Source organism: Urocitellus parryii, chromosome X (genome assembly GCF_045843805.1).
Source record: "Urocitellus parryii isolate mUroPar1 chromosome X, mUroPar1.hap1, whole genome shotgun sequence".
In the NCBI taxonomy this organism is placed as follows: Eukaryota; Metazoa; Chordata; class Mammalia; order Rodentia; family Sciuridae; genus Urocitellus; species Urocitellus parryii.
The window spans coordinates 95,220,122-95,237,787 of NC_135547.1; the positions used below are offsets into that span (position 1 = coordinate 95,220,122).

Genomic DNA, 17,666 nt, shown 5'->3' on the forward strand with positions numbered 1-17,666 from the left:
ATAGACTGAAACCAGAAAAGACAAAAAGGTGCAAGGTAGTTGAGACTCTTTTCTTTCTTTTTATGGTGTTGAGATGGAATCCAGAGCCGGCACAGTCTGAGCCCTACCACTGAGCTACATCCCCAGCCCCTTTGTTTTGTCTTAAAAGAGATCTTGCAGGCCTGAGACTTGAAAAATCCTGTTTTTACAGAGATGTTGCCACAATTTTAACCTAGAGTATTCATTTTCTCTTGAAGCCAGAGAAAAGACATGAAAATAATAAGAAACTGGAGCTGGGCACAAGGACATGTGGACTTGTAATTCCTGCAACTTGGGAGGCTGAGGCAGGAGGATCACAAATTCAAGGTCAGCCTCAGTAACTTAATGAAACTTTGCTTCAAAATGAAAAATAAGAAGGACTCAGTGGTAGAGTAACCCTGGGTTCAATCCTCAGTACAGAAAAAAAGGGGGAAGGGAGCAAAGAAGGATGAGTAAGGTATTATTATGGGAAGACATCATCAATGCAGTTTTATGGGGGCTTTATGGCATTCTAATCCCATCCCACCCTGACCTAGCAATGGGTCTCAAGTGAATATGATGATCAAAATTGCAAAAAGAGAGAAGAGAAAGGGCCTCAACTGCAGCCTACAGCTATTGAAAAATGTTAACATGGATGAGGATTTATTTGGTCTATAAATCCCAGGGGACAGGCTGTGGCTGTGGCTCAGTGGTAGAGCATGTGCTTAGCATGAGCAAGGCCCTGGTTTTGATCCTCAGAACTGACAAAAAAAAAATATCCCAGGGGTTATAATCATGAGAGAGACAGTGCAGTTTACAGAAATTCTGATTGAAAAGGGGGAATAATTTCTTGATATGAGAAATATTTGAATACTAAATAAAATAATAGATATTGACAAACCTGCAGGGGTAAAAGTGCTATGCAAATTGGAAGCATCATTATTATTCATCCCTTAAGGGAGATGGTGGTAACTTTCCCATTAAAATACACCAGAGCAGTAATACAGGTAACTGGTCCCATAGTGGCTGCGGATATCAAAATACAGGTCCCAATTCATCTAGGGATCAGATGAGATGATAGTGCATGCTGGGGTCCCTTGGGGACATGACATATTCTGCCTTGCTTCCCCAAATTCCCTGATTACCACTTGATTGGATAGGCTTTACTGTTCCCCTGATATAAATGGATGTTTCTGTTGAAAAATCTCAAGTGATGTATACAGCTGAGAACCATCTGCTTGGTTTTAGGTGATGAGTGAGGTCACATATTAACTCTTCAAGAAACTTGGTGAATTTTCATCTATTAAATGTTATGGCAGATGCCTTGCAGGAATCAGGCTGGAGTGGGGAGCATTTCCACTTTGGGTATGTGGGAGAAATTGGAGCTGTGCTTGTGAGTGTGAAAGAGAATTCTTTTTGGGAAACTGTTTTCATATAGAAAATAGGGTTTTCTGTTTCTTTGCACAGTCTGAAGGGGAAGTTGAGGGGCTTTGTTGTAATAATCTCATCCCTTTTTTAGTTCATCCTATGTTCCATGCCCTTTACACCTGTTATCTTGTTTAATACAACAACCCAAGGTAGAGATTTATAAGTGAATAAACTGAGACCCAGAGATAATATATAACTTGGTTTGGCCCAAAGAACTTGGATATAGACAATCAGAGATTTGATTCCAGCCATGATTCCAGAAACTCTGTACTTGCCTGCCCTCACCAGAAGCCTATGGGTTGCTTTCCACCATGCACTCTGCATCTGTACCTGTGTTTTCATTTGGATTCTTCCAGAAGAAATTCTGAGATGAGGATTTGAAAGCAGATAGTTTATTTGGGAGGTGATCCTAGGAAACTGGTAAGGGAAGTGAGACAAGCAAAAGAAGACAAGTTAAGAAGCGGCACACTGTTGAGCAAGTTGCCGCTCTGAGCAAGTGGTGCTCAGTCCTGCAGGAGAACTTTGGAAAATGAGTTATCCTGCCTGAAGGGTAAGGAAGATGCTGAATTTACATATCATCTGCTCCTGTCCCTCACTGGTTGAAAGGTCATTGTTATGGTTTATTTATGAGGTGTCCCCCAAAAGCTCATATTCAAGACAATGCAAGAAAATTTAGAGGAGAAATGATTGGGTTATGGGAGCCTTAACCCAATTGATATGTTAATCTGCTGGATTAACTGGGTGGTAACTGTAGGCAGGTAGGATGTGGCCAGAGGAGGTGGGTCCTTGGAGGTGTGCCTTTGGGTTTATATTTTGTCACTGGTGAGGGGAGCTCTCTCTCTCTCTCTGCTTCCTGACTAACATGTCCAGAGCTGCTTTCCTCTTCCACACCCTTCCTTCATGATGTTCTGCCTCACTTCAAGCCCAGAGCAACAGAGTCAGCCATCTATGAATTGAGGCCTCTGAAACTGTGAGCACCAAATAAATTTTTCCTCCCCTAAAATTGTTCTTGCCAGACATGGTGGCACAACCTGTAATCCCAGTGGCTCTGGAGGCTCAGGCAGGAGCAACACATTGGAGGCAGCAACTTGGCAAGGCTATAAGCAACTTAGTGAGAGCTTGTCTCTAAATAAAAATATTTTTAATATTCAGTGGTTAAGCAACCCTGGGTTCAACCCCCCTGGGTTCAACCCCCAGTACCTCCCCCCTCAAAAAATGTTCTTGTTAGGTCTTTTGGTCACAGTGGTGAAAAAGCTGAGTCAAACAGCTACTGAGCTGGTGGAGAACACTAATTTCCTGGTAATGACAAAGCTGGCTCTGCTGGTCAGATTGCCCTTAGGCTAAGAAATGAAGGTGTTGGAAGTAGAGGTCAGGTTGACATGAAAAGTAGAAATGGTGAGGGCAAGTGTTGTATAGACACTTGAGGACCATGGACCTCTCCCATGCCTTGGGGGATGGCTACCTCGGTGTTCAGCACTGAGCCTTTACTGATATTGATCCTTGGTTCTGACCACCTTAACTCACTACATGAGAGTGGCAGGGAATCCAGGTACCATTTTGCCACAGGAAAGCCCATTATGTTGGACATAGAGGAAATAATGGTGTTGTTTTTATTATTTTTTAAAACCAAAGGAGTCTTTCTTGGACTTATAATTGCTCAGAAAACCAGTGATGTTCTCACCATCTATAGGGAGATTCTATAGTTTGGATCTTATTTTTGTTTGTATCTGGAATGTCCCCTGAAAAGTCCATGTATAGAAAGTTTGGTCCCCAATGTGGCAATACTTAGGTGTGAGGTTTTTAGGAAGTAATTGGATCAATAGGGCTCTAATATCATCAATGGACTAGTCCATTGATGGGTTCATAACTAAATGGACTATTGGGAAGTGGTGGAAACTGTACAAAGTGGGCACTAACTGGAGGAAGTACATCACTGGGGATGTGCCATGGAAGGGTATATCTTGTCCCAAGTTCCTCCATTGTTCTCTCTGCTTTCTCACTACAAGCCTACAGTGATACGGCCAAGAAACTATGGACTAAAACCTCTTTAACAAAGAGCCCAAATCAATCTTTCCTCTTTGTTTTCGTTCAGGTATTTTGTCATAGCAGCATAAAGCTGACTAATACAGATCTTAAATGTTTCTCAAAGGCCTATGTGTGGAAGGCTTGTTTCCCCAGACTGGGGAATAGTAGAACCTTTAAGATATGAGGCCTACTGGAAGGTCTTTGAGTCATTGGAAGTGTACCTTTGAAGGTGGATAGTGGGAACATGGCCTGTTTCTCTTGCTCTCTTTAGCTTTGCTGCCATTAAGTGAGCCACTTTGCTCCACTACAAGTGTCCACCATGATATATTACTTTGATATAGGCCCAAGGAATTGGAGCCAATCAATTGTGGACTGAAATCTCTAAAACTCTGAGCCAAAATAAATCTTTCCTCCTTATAATTATCTCAGGTATTTGTTATCTTGACAGAGACCTGAATAGCACAGGAGATATGAAAACAAAATTATAAAAGTCATTACAGAGGACAGGGATATAACAGAGAGCACACTGATTGTTCCAGATGCTGTGTATTGTAGCCATTTACTCTGTGTGTGGCATAATATGCTACAAGGCTTTCCCAGGTCTCTTAACAATTAGCATGTGTCATTAAAATCTTATCTACAATTATGCTTTCCAGTTTTGAGTTTTGCCTAGTCTTTCCACCCCTGAGCAATGAATAATTCAGAGACCTATAAAATAGACAAATTCCATAGGGGTTCTGATATCCCAAATCATGCTGAATATTTTATTCAGAGAGTGAAACTTTAAAATAAATCCTTGAAGATAGTGCTCCTTTACATTGAAGCTCAAATTTACAGGTTGTTGAGCAGTTACTGTTAGTTTGGTCAACACTTCTATTTTATTAACAGAAAAATTTCCTTGAAAGAAGCCAAAGAAGCAATAGGGCTCAATGACAGGATGAGAAAGTCTATTTGCAGCCACCAGTCACCTTTGAGACATACATTTAAGGAAACTTTCAGAGAAAACAAAGTGTTCCTACATTACTTGGAGCATTTGAGGAAAAAAAAATCTTAAGGTTCTAGTATTTGAATATGCAAATCCAAATGTCCCATTCTTGGAAGCATAGCTAACTAGTAGAGTCAGGCCCTGGATTCCATCCTCAGCATTAGAAACAAAATAAAACAAAAGAAACAAATGTATTATTCTCTACGGATTACTTGTCTTCCAAGCAATTGGCATAACTTATCAAAAAAGATAAGTTAAGGTATTTCACTTAAATAACTGATTTTCTTGCTAATAAAAATCTAAATTCTTAATCAAATACAGCATGGGCCTGGAAGTATAGCTTAGGGGTACAGTGCTTGCCTAGCATGTGTGAGGCCCTGGGTTAGATTCCCAGCACCATAAAAAATAAAAATTAAAAGAAAGAAAGAAAGAAAAATAGGGCATTCTTATTGAATCAAACATCTCTGGGAATAAGTTATTCAATGGTAAACTAGACATTTTTATTTCTTAAATTCTTCTGGGATATTTAGAAAAAATATTTAGTAAATGATTTTCTCAGGGAACAATGTCAACTTTTGATCTGAAGACTATATGAGATTCATTTTAGCAGGAAATAGAAAAACTCTAGGATATCTCTGATCCATAAAAAATAATGTTTTTTACTACACTATGTACAGTTTGTGTGTATGATTTTATATAAAAAGGACATTTATGTGTTGTCAATAACTTGTTATATTTACTGAACAATATGTGGTAGATCTTTTGGCATGGATTGGAATTGATTGGCATCTTGATGGTTGCATAGTATCCCCACTGGGTGGATTTATGAAATTTCTCCTTTTGATAGACATTGAGGTTATGTTATTTTTCCCTGTGGTAAATAATATCTACCATAATTAAGGACTCACTATCTTCCAGGCCTTTTTCTAAACACTTCATATATTATAACTGATTTAATCCTCAAAGCAAGACTTATGAAGTAAATACTATAATTATACCATTGTTTTATTTAAAGATTTTTTAGTTATCAATAAATTTTTTCCATTTATTTATTTATTTATTTATTTATTTTTATGTGGTGGTGAGGATCCAACCCAGGGCCTCCCACATGCCAGGTAAGAGCTCTACCACTGAGCCACAACCCCAACCCTATCCCATTGTTAATGGGGAAACCCATATGAGAACTTGCCCAGGATTGTCCTGGTGGTAAGCAGCTCCAGTATCTATATTGATTATCAAAACAAATGCCACTTCCAAATCTTTCTCTTTTGTCCACCTCTACCATTTGACTAGAAAACCCAATTCTATCTTCCTCCAGCCTTCTTTGCAGCTAGAAGAAGCCAATGAGACAAGTGCAGAAGACTGCTGGGAGCTTCCAGCAAATACTTCGCATTTCTTATGGTCTCAAATGCAAAGAGGTGATTTAAGTGATGCAGCCATCTCGTCATCTTGCAAGTATAAGGGCAAGGTCAAGGGAATTGCAGAGCTGTGTTGAATTGCAAACTGATGCCAGGAGCTCCTTATCATTATTTTATTCATTCATTTTTTTTAATATTTATTTTTTAGTTTTCGGTGGACACAACATCTTTATTTTATTTTTATATGGTGCTGAGTATCGAACCCAGCGCCTTGCGCATGCCAGGCGAGCGCGCTACTGCTTGAGCCACATCCCCAGCCCTCATTCATTTATTTTTTTAGTAAGGGAGACTGAACCTGGGGGATCTACTACTGAGCCACACCCCTGACCCTTTTTATTTCTCATTTTGAGACAAGGTCTTGCTAAGTTCCTTAGGGTCTCACTAAGTTGCTGAGGCTGGCCTTGAATTTGTGGTCCTCCCATCTCAGCCAACCAAGTCACTGTGATTGCAGATATATGCCACCCTGCTGGGGTTAGAGCTGTATGGTTTTAGACTTCATATAATGTGAGAAAAAATGAATTCCTAGTTCTTTAAGCTACTGCTGGTCTGCTTTTCTGTAACTTGCAGCCTAAAGCATTCCTACCTGATAGAGTTCAGTAGTAGAGCAAGGACTTGGGTTAGGCAGTCTGAATATAGAGCCTATATAGAAATCTTTTCACATTTTTGCATCTAAACAAGTAGAGCCAAACATCTTTGTGCACACATACCACTTCCCTTGCTATTTTGTTAAGAAGGAAAAGTTGCCAGGCTTACTTATCAAACTCTTCTTGTGTTCAAAACACAATCGTATAGGGGCCTTGTGTGTGGCTCAGTGGTAGAGTGCTTGCCTAGCAAGTAGGAGGCCCCGAATTTCATCCCCAGCACCACAAAAACAAACAAATGAACAAAAACTCCAACAGATGAAGGAGAGTGGAGAGGAAGTTCAGCAGTAGCACCCATGGGAATGATTGAAACCATTAGTATAAAGGCTATTCCTTGGGATGCTGGAAATGTTGTCCTGATCTACGGTGTACTTAGAGAGTTTCAGTGTCTGTAGAAGTGCAGTATTTAGTTCTGAGTATACAAATGAGGACATGTGTAGAGTGAAAGAAACTTTGCATAAAAGAATACTGTCCTACATAGACCACCCTCTGAGAATCAGATGCCCAGGCAACACAAAATTAAGTGGTTAAGAATTTTATCAAGGGAAATGGCCAGAAGAGAAAAGGGGTGGGAGTGGAATTTGGAATGGTTGTAAGAGCCCAAAGGCTGTGATGGTGTTGTGACCTCCATTGAAGGAAAGAGGTCTGGTGGCAGCATCCTCTACTGTCATGTGTTATATGGAAGGTTCAGCAAGGCTGCAGGCTGTCCTAAAGACAAAAGCCAGCTGCCAAAGGAATCTTGTTCCTGGAAGGAACTGGCCTGTCTCAAAGTTCTACCTCAGTCAGTCATTGGTGGGAGGAGCCAGAGAGGCATGGCAAATGAACCAGTGCCAGGAAGGATTTTGCCATTCTGGTGATGGAATCCAGGGTGAGTGCTGTACCACTGATCAACATTCCCAACCCTTGAATGGATTTTGGAACTTAGTAGCTGGGGCCCTTGGTCCATTATACTCCCTGGAGTTGAACATCTGAGGGACACATACTTTCTCATGGGTGCTGTAAGTATATAATGCATGATAATATTTATATGAAGTTCTGGAACAGGTGAAACTTGTCTATGGTGGAAGAAATTCAGAGTAGTGGTTTTGCCTGGGAACAAGACTGGGGGTAGGGATTAACTGGGGCAGGGTATAAAAGAACTTTATGGGGCTAGGGATGTGGTTCAGTAATAGAGTGCTTGCCTGCAATAGGTGCTGGGTATAATCTCCAGCACCAAAAAAACAGAAACAAACATTCTGTTCTTACTATCTATTATCTGTCTGTCTATCTATCTATTTATCTATCTATTATATATCTACTTTTCTATCTACCTACCTACCTAGATATCTTTTTTACTTACAGTGCTGAGGATCAAACCCAGGTTTTCACACGGGTTAGGCAAGTGTCCTGCCATGGAACTTCATCCCCAAGGCTTTTTGTAAAAATTATGAGACTGGGTCTCATCTAGTTGCCCAGGCTGGCCTTGAAATTGGTGATCTTTCTGTCTCAGCGTCTCAAGTAGCTGAGATTACAGGTTTAAGGGGATTGGAGTTACAAAGTAGTAGGCATTTGTCAAAACCCAGTGAATGGACACTGATGTTTTGTGCATTTCATTCTATATAGATTTTTACATATAAATAAATAAATATTGAACTCTAGTGGATTATATACAGGCTGAAGTTCTCAGAAGGAAAGTCTCTGATTTACTTGGAAATGCATCAAAATAAAACTTCAGATCCATTAGGATTACTTCTCTATTTAAAAAAAATATGGAGAAATTGTAATGTAGCAATCCCAAGTTTGGACAAATATCTATACCAAATTTTATCTTCTCAATTAACTGCTGGTGTTTCTGTCTTCTGCCTGAACTGTAAATGATACAACCCTTTTATTTTAAATTATAATAAAAATTGTAGGGCTGGGGTTGTGGCTCAGTGGTAGAGCACTTGCCTAGCAAGTATGAGGCACTGGGTTTGATTCTCAGTACCACATATAAAAACAAATAAATGAAATAAAAGTCCATCAACAACTAATTTTTTTTTAAATTATAAACACATTTAGTACATCTCATTCACCTGGTTAATGTAGACTCAGGATGGCCCTACCTGCCCCTACCTGCCCTGAGCAGCTGTGCAGAGCTTGGAGTTACTTTTGAGTGAATCATCCAGGAAGAACGGGCAAATAGAAAACCTTTTTAAAAATCTACTGGGTTAACATGACCTTTGAAAACAGGGGAGCTGCCACATTGAGTTAGACACAACTTAGGATAATTTTAATATAGATTCTTATTTGAAAAGGAAAGGAATTTCAATTATCTCTCTTAATGTATCTAAATGCTTTAACTATAACAGGAGCTTGCTTTAAGGAGTGTTGAAATCTGCTTTCATGTTCAGTTCAAATCTATGTGTTACGGGCTCATTCCATGGTGCAAACAGAAGAGCTTTGCTCACCCCTCATACCAGTGTGTCTCCTGGGCTCTGAAGCTTTAAAGATATTCCCGCCTTCCATTTTTCCCTCTTCTTAGATAATTAATCTCAGTTTCTAAAGTTTAGTCTTTTCTTTTACATCTTGGGCCTTTGAATTCTAGTAAAGTGCCCCTTGAGGTTAAACTTTTTTTCCAGGAATGTTACAGAAAGATTAAATCGTTCACCTGAAGATGGTTAAAGGGGTCAGCAGTTCTTTTGCCTTTTATGTCCAATTCCATGTTCCTGTCTTGCTGAGAACAACTATACTGTTTTGTCTATTACTTTTTTTCACTGTGCTGGGGATGGAACCCAGGGCTTTCTTCATGCTAGACAAGTGCTCTACCACTGAGCTACACCCAGCCCAGTACTATTCTTCAGAACTGGGAGGTGTCCAATAAACAAAGTTGACATTAAGGGAAAAACGAGTTGCTTCTTGAAGAACACAAGGACTGTAAATATTAAAGGAACATTTTCTCTCGCAGGGCTTGTGGCCAACTTCACTCATTCCAGTGCATTCATCTCCTAATTAGAAGAGCCAAGGCAATCGTTCTCAAGAGAGGAAGGCATGGAAGGAAATCAACCAGAGAATTACCCACATCACTTGTCCCCCTTTTCTTGTGCCCCAAGGTCTAAAGAGAGTGAGCATGTCACAATGGCCTGGGGGAATGGGCACCAGTGGTTTTTATCAGGTTTCCCAAGTAACTCAGAGAGGCAGCTGTCTCTCACTCAATTGGGAATCACTGAGCAATGGAAATACCCAATGTTAATTATGAGAGTTTAAAATATATACTTGATTTTACTTGCAGGACTCTACAATGCAGAAATAATTGTGCAATCATTCAAAGATAAATGCACAAGGATAGGAATTTCAGAACCTTGTAATAGAAATGCTAGTTATAATGACAATAACCTTCAAGTCCCATCAGTAGAGGTTTGGCTAAATGTATGGTTTAGGCCAGGCGCAGTAGTGCACACCTGTAATCCCAGTGTCTTGGGAAGCTGAGACAGAAGGATCATGAGTTCAAAGCCAGCCTCAGCAATGATGAGGTCCTATGCAACTTGGTGAGATCCTGTCTCTAAATCAAATACAAAATAGGGCTGGGGATGTGGCTCAGTGTATCCATGGGTTTAATCCCTGTTACCCGCCCCCCCCCCAAAAAAAAAAGTATGGTTTAGTTATACCGTATTATAGAATTCTGTGCCTTGGTTAGAAAGAAAGAAGTAACTTTCTGTACCCATCATAAATGGATTTAGTCCCTTTGGAATTGGTCTCAATATGGAATTCACAAGTCTTAATTTGGTCTCAGCTCCCACTGGGAAATAGCAGAACATTGGGTTTTGTTATTGGGAACAAGAAAACAGAACAATAAAAAAATAAACTTAAAACCTGCTTAGTTAACATTGGGTTATTTCTGTTACTTTTTTGTTGTGGTTAGAGCTGAAAGGACTTCTTTCTTGTGCTGACTCAGGTAAACTGGAATCTCCTGTTTTTGAGGGCTGTGGAGAACTGGTCTATTTTGAGATCTACCTACTTTCTTAAGGTTTCAGTCGATTATGTGGCATTTTGCATGTGTGACTTCATTGGGGTTCAGTCTGATCTGTGTGGGCCTCATACAGATCTCAGTCCAAAGGCTTCCTGCAATTTTGTTTAATACTTGTCTTCACCACCACTAGCTCCTCTCATTCACACCCTACATCCCACCCAGATGCTCTGCCATGAGCATCATGTGACACACAAGAAGTAAATAAAAGTTTAAAATGTTGAATATGGGAAGTAAAAAGGGAGGTATCACAAAGCACTTATCCTGTGACAGACCACTGTCTGCTTGACAATGTGCATGGATTATCCATAGGATCCTCAAAACAACTCTGAGAAGAAGCATTTTACAGATGTGGCCCAAGCCAATCATGATCTTTGTTTTTAAATTATTTGTTCTTTTTAGTTATACATGACAATAGAGTACATTTTAACATATTATACATACTATCCTAATAAGTATAACTTATTAGGATCCCATTCTTGTAGTTGTACATGACATAGAGTTTCACTGGTCAGGTATTCATATATGAATATAGGAAAGTAATGTCTGATTCATTCCACTGTCTTTCCTATTCCCAACACCCCTTCCCTTCATTCCCCTTTGTCTGATCCAATGAACTTCTACCAACTCCCCCATTGTGGGTTAGAATCCATATATCAGACAGAACATTCAGCTTTGTGTTTTGGGGATTGGCTTATTTCACTTAGCAAGCATGATAGTGTCCAGTTCCATCCATTTACTGGAAAATGCCATAATTTCACTCCCAGGCACCAGATGACAGAGAAGAATTCTCAGGAAGTAAGAGTCTTAATTGAATAAAATGTTATTATCATTGATTTCGACTATTTCCTTGCCTTGGAAGCTTTGGCCTTGCTTTCTATAGGACTGGGTGTTGCTGATACATCAACCACACAGCAAATGAAGAAAGGTATGAATTAGACCCACAAGCAAACTCAGTACTAAAAATGTAGTCACCATTCGACACGTAACAGGTGAGGTGTGGACTTTAAAGAAAAAAAATGTGACTGAAATGAGGAAAAAAAAAATGTTGCTCAGAGGTGTGTTTCTTGTTCTTTTACCAAGTACCTGAATGTAGAAAACGGATGTTAAGGGCAGCTGAAGCAAATTCTAATGGCTGGGGAATTACTTAAAATAGAACATTGACAGTAGGCACCACACTTTCTTGTAATTACTCATCCGGGTAAGGGCTTCAAGATGTATTAACTATAAAGGAAAGATTCCAGACAGGCCCCTGCAACTCATGATGTTTAGGCTTTTTTAGTTATGATGACTATTTTAAGAACACACACACATATGCACACACAAACACATAGGCAGGCACACACACACACACACACACATACACACCCCTCAAATCCCAAATGTGTGTCACTTCATTATACTCATAGGTCTTTACTTTAGATCTTAAGAGTCCGGGAAAATGATGACAACCCACTGGGAGAGAAGAAAATATTCATGGGGAAAAAATATCATCCTCAGTGCAGAAAACAAAACAAAACAAGAATGCCTTGCTGCTTACGTCTAGAAAGTCCTGCTTCCAAGGTTGGCCCTTGCTGACATCTGGGAACTCAAGTTTCAGGAGAATTCCCACTGTTTATATTTCTTTTCTTCCCTCTCTTCTCCCTCCTGTCTCCCTGCCCCCCCACTCCCCCCATTCCTCCCACTCCCACCCATTCCCCCCACTCCCTCCCCAACACTTGTCTCTTCTGTCTCTCTCTTTTCTGGTTCTGGAGACAGAACCCAGGGCCTTGTGCATGCTAAGCTTGTGCTCTACCACTGATCTACACCCCCTGCTTCCCACCATTTCTAGAACCAATAGAAGTGACTCATTGTGCCTAAATTGTTCTTGCAAATAATATGGTGTATGCTGAATGCCTGCTTTCCTTGTGGGACTCTGGAATTTGGGGATGTGCCATGCAGGGGGTGCCTACCTGACTAGCCCCCAGTAAAATCCCTGAGTGCTGTTTCTAGTGAGCTTCCCTGGTAGTTAGAATTTTACACTTGGCTGTCACAACTCATTGTTGAGAGAATTCAATGCATTCTGGGAGACTCCAGTAAGTGAAGACTCTGGGAAATTTGTGTCTGATCTTCTTCAGAATTCACCCCTTGTGTTTTCCCTTGCTGATTTTTCTCTGTGTCCTTTTCACTCTAATAAATTGTGATCATAAGTACAATTATATGCTAGGTCCTAAAGTTGTTCTAGCAAATCATGGAAACTGAAGGTAGTTTGTGGGACCCTGAAACACTCTCAAACACTGGATTTGGATGTTTTATGATCTTACTTAAAAGTTATTCTTACTTTACACTCTTAGACACTTTCTCAATATAGCTTCCTCTTTTGATGTGCTACAAATATACAATCTAAGCAGAATCTGCTTTTTGTTTTTTAAAAAAACCTCTGGTAGTACAAATGCCTAGCACACATTTGTGGTTGGGTTTAGTCCCCACCACCAAACCAACCAATAAACAAATAGGCCAGCATGTTCTGTCAAAACTTAGAGAATCTAAATATTATAACTGATTTAGTGAAGAAGTCTCTCTTCTGAACTTTGAGGCTCAGGACTATATTACTCTTGATTTTTACTAATCATCATCATTAAGAATTTGTATTATGATTACTGTACGACAATACAAGTCCCAGATTTTTGAAACTCAAAAGTTGAAAACTCAAAAGTTGATCTCTTAAAAATCAGCAAAGACCCCCGACTTTACAAATACAGTGGCCTTCTCTTCTTTAATCCTAGGCAGGACCTGTAACAGTTGACTTTCTGTTTCTTGGTGTTTTTTTTTTTTTGGTGGTAGTAGGGATCAAACCCAGGCCCACACACATGCTAGGCAACTGCTCTCCTACAGAGCTATACCCCCAGCCCTGTCTTCCTGCTTCTTGAGACTTTCTTCCCTTGCTTTCTAAGACATTACCTCTCTTAGCCACCTTCTAGTTATTCTACCCCTTCTCTAGCTCCTTCTACCTCCCACCCCTTAAATATTTTCATTCACTTTTTTGCTACTCATGTACCTTTCTCCTCCTCCTCCTCCTCCTCCTCCTCCTCCTCCTCCTCCTCCTTCTTCTTCTGTAGTTGCAGATGGACAGAATACTTTTATTTGTTATGTGGTGCTGAGGAACAAACCCAGTGCTTCACATGTGCTAGGCAAGTGCTCTACCACTGAGCCACGCCCCAGCCCCTGTACCTCTCTTCTTTCTATTCCCTGTAGTTGATAGTTAATAACCAGCAGGTATTTACTATTTAATTGAATCCTCAAATTATTATATAGGTGTTAATATTTTCTCATTTAAAGATGGGGAAATGGAAGCACGGATAAGTTAAATAAGCAGTCCAAGGTCACATAGCTCATAAGGGCAGAGGCTGGGGTGGAATCTCAGCCTGGCTCCAGAGTCCAGGCTCTTAACTGCTCCAGAACTCTTTCTAGAAAGCATCTACAAAGCAGGACCATTTGGTTCAGGGTATGAAAACCAATTGCAGTAGAGTACTGAGTCTGGAAGAATTAATGATTAGCTGGTTCCTTGTGAATTCCTCAGAAGGATCTGTTATAATTTGGATCTAGAATGTTCCCCAAAGATTCATGTGTTGAAGGCGTGGTCCCCAATGCATCAATGTCCAGAGTGGGGCTTTGGGGTAGCAATGGGATCATGAGGACTCTGATCTTATCAATGGTTAAATCCATTGATAGGTTCATAATTGGGAGGAGGAAGAAATGGTAGGAGGTGGGGCCTAATTGGAGGAAGTAGGTCAGTGGGTGGGGGAGACCCTGGAAGGGTCTATCTTATCCCTGACTCCTTCCTCTCTCTCTCTCTGATCCTGGCTGTCATGACATGAGCCATTTCGCTTTGCTACACCTTCCCTGTCATGATGTTCTGCCTCATCACAGGCCCAGAATCAATGGAGCCAAGTGATTATGACCTGAGATCTCTGAAACTGTGTGAGCCAAAATAAATCTTTTCTTCTCTCAGTTGATTTTCTCAGGTATTTTGTCACAGCAATGGAAAGCAGACTAAGTATCTTAAAAATAAGTTAACTTAAAACAGAAACCATTTACTTTGAAGTTGTGAAACCAGAAAACTGAAAAAAAAACTGTGGTAATACTGATCCCAGATGCAATCCCCTTGTGACTTGCCTGTCTCTGTTATTCGTGCTACCATTTTTGGTATTTCAGAGAAGAAATCTCAGTTATCTTTGGGCCTTCCTTCTTTATTTTCCAAATCCAATCTGTTTCCTAGGCCTGAAGATTCTTTTCATATTATTTTTTATCTGGTCTTTCATAATCCCTTCAAATATCCCTTGTTATTCCTCATCTGTTCTATTGCGATAGTCTCCCGACCTGTCCACCTGCCTCAACTTACCTTCTTCTACCATGTTAGTTAACTTTGTGTCACTGTGACCAAAATACCTGACAAGAACAACTGAGAAGAGGAAAAGTTTATTTTGGCTCACAGTGTCAGAAGTTTAGTCCATGTTGGGCTGACTCCATTGCTCTGGGTCCAAGGTAAGGCAGGACATAATGACTGAAGGGTGTCACAGAGGAACACTGATCACCTCATGGTGGCCAGGAAGAGGGGAGGAGCTGCAGGGAAAATGCACCCTTCCAGGGCATGCCCCACAGTGATCCATACCTCCAGCCATACCCCAATTGCCTATAGTTACCACCCACACTTAGTCCATTCAAGTAGGATGGATTGATTAGGCCCATTAGGCCTCACAATCCAAAACTTTACCTCTAAACATGTCTGCCTTAACACAGGAGCTTTTGGGGACATCTCATATCCAAACCATAACATCTACCATTCTATCAATTAGATTTCTCTGGCTAATAAATAATATCCTCACTCCTTAGCCTCACTTATAAGCCTCTCTTCAGTTGGTGCCAATTCACATTCTCAACATTATCCCAAGCCAACCCCTAATGCCAGTCTAACTATTCTGTCAATTCCTGAATGAGTCTTGGACCTTCCTTCTTATTTTTCTTTTTGTTATGTATGTTCTTTCCATCTTTAGTGTCTATTGGGAATCCCCTCATCCTTTAAGGCAATTCTCTAATGGCCATCCTTCATCCTTTCGTCCATCCCTCTGTCCATTAATTCAACAAATATTTAGTGCCAGACACCGCTCAGATGTTCAAGGATAAGCCTTTCCCTCCAGATACCCATAGTCCCATCAGAGGGAGAGAACGGTAATACAAGTCATGCCACAATACATACATGTATATGGTACTAAGGGAAGAAAAGGAGCAGATCATCTAACTCTTATGAAGGGAACAGAGTGGGGAGGGATAATGAGAGAGGCTCATTTGTGCTCCATAACTGTATCAGTCCAAGGTGACCTCTTAACTCTCCATTTATCTTTGGTGTGACGTAAGCATCACAACCATATGCAATTCATTGTGCCAGGCACATTGTCATCTTTTGTGAAAAACATTTAAGGAATAAATACATTTCTATCAGTTTCTACATCCCTGAAAAACAGGGGCAGTAGCTGTCTGAATCCTATGCTGTAAGGTGCCCACTCAGTAATCCTTCAATTAGGTCCATCTGTTAAATTCCATTGATTGTAATCAACCTTTTCAGATGGACACATCTGAATGCAGTGAAAAGCTTATTTCAGGATTTAAGAAATATTTGCATCACTTTTAAGGAGCTTATTAAATTCCAAAAAGAGCCAATTTAAAAGCTTTTTTATTGAACCAAGAGTGAAAGTAATGAAAACCAATTTTGCAAAGTTAAGAAAAAAACAGTAAGACCCTTAATAATAATTGTTTTTGAACTCCCTATTGCTTAACTCAATACATTTTGTTTCTGAGTGCAAACTTTTCTGTCCTCTTGGGAGCTCCCTAACCAATCCCAAAGTTACGCAATAATTGAAATTGCTAACTGCTCTGCCAAATGCAGATCATTTGCCTGGGAGTTTGAATCACTTTTAAATGCTCACTAATATTGCTTGTGGTGAAGAAATGTTCATGAACAGTTCAGAAAATTCTTGCAGATTCTCTTCAGTTCTATTCTCAAGTTAAATTAGAGTATTATTAAATTTCATATGTTCTAATAGATATAGTATGTCTAGTCCAATTCTATTTTTATGAAATTATTTCAGGGTGTCTGGGTTATTATATTCTCTGTAATCCTTCATTGGATCTGTTGACATTGGCTAGTTCCATGTGGTGGGACTCTCTTTGGGGGATTTGTAGATTGTTTCTTTGTGCTTTGATGTCTCCCTTGCTTTAAAAAAAAGCATTTCTCATTTTTATAAAATCAATATGTCATTATTTGATTTAAAATTTTACTCTGTGTGTTTCAGATTCATTTCAGATAATAAATGCCTGTTGGTTGATCTTCTGTGATATACTAAGATGCAGTACTAAAAAATATGGGGTCTCTTCCCTTAAACGGTGGTTGCTATTGCTCACCACAAGCTTCATTGGGGTTATTGGTGAAAAATCTGCTGGGCACAGTCAGTATATTTCTAAAGTATACTTTAGAAATGTCCAAACACCAGCTCAAGAAGGTGTTCCCAAAAACTGGGGATGTAGCTCTTGCCTAGCATGTTTGAGGTCATAGCTTTGATCCCCAGTGCCATGAAGGAAAAAAAAAAAAGTCTTCCTTGATACTCCAAGCCAGTAAGGTCATACTAGGGGGCTTAGTAGGAAAGGAGGTACCATGGAAGTGTTGCAAAAGAGAAATGACTATTAGCCACTGGGCAGATATTTTCAGAATTAAACCCTTAGGAGCTCATGGGAAGGTCAGAGAAGCTGTCACCCCTTTAAATTACTCTTTTTTTAATGTATTGGGCATTGAACCCAGGGCCTTACATGTGCTAGGCAGGTGCTTTACCACTAAGCTATATCCCCTAAATGACACATGATGCAGCTTCAAATTTTTTTTTTTTTTTTTCGTATCGGGGATTGAACTCAGGAGCACTCAATCACTGAGCCCCATCCCCAGCCCTATTTTGTATTTTATTTAGAGACAGGGTCTCACTGAGTTGCTTAGGGCCTCACCATTGCTGAGGCTGGCTTTGAACTCGAGATCCTCCTGCCTCAGCTTCCCCAGCCACTGGGATTACAGGCATGCACCACTGCCACCATCCCCAGCAATTTCATTGTTTTTGTTGTTTGTTTTTAGACAAGGGCCTTCAGAGAAAATAACAAGGAATCAG

At 40.1% G+C, this 17,666-nt stretch overlaps 1 pseudogene; it reads right to left on the reverse strand.

The window, feature by feature from the left end:
• Positions 1-14,873, reverse strand: part of LOC113181909 (ubinuclein-1-like) — a 96,145-nt pseudogene extending 81,272 nt beyond the window's left edge.
• Positions 14,874-17,666: the final 2,793 nt, after the last annotated feature.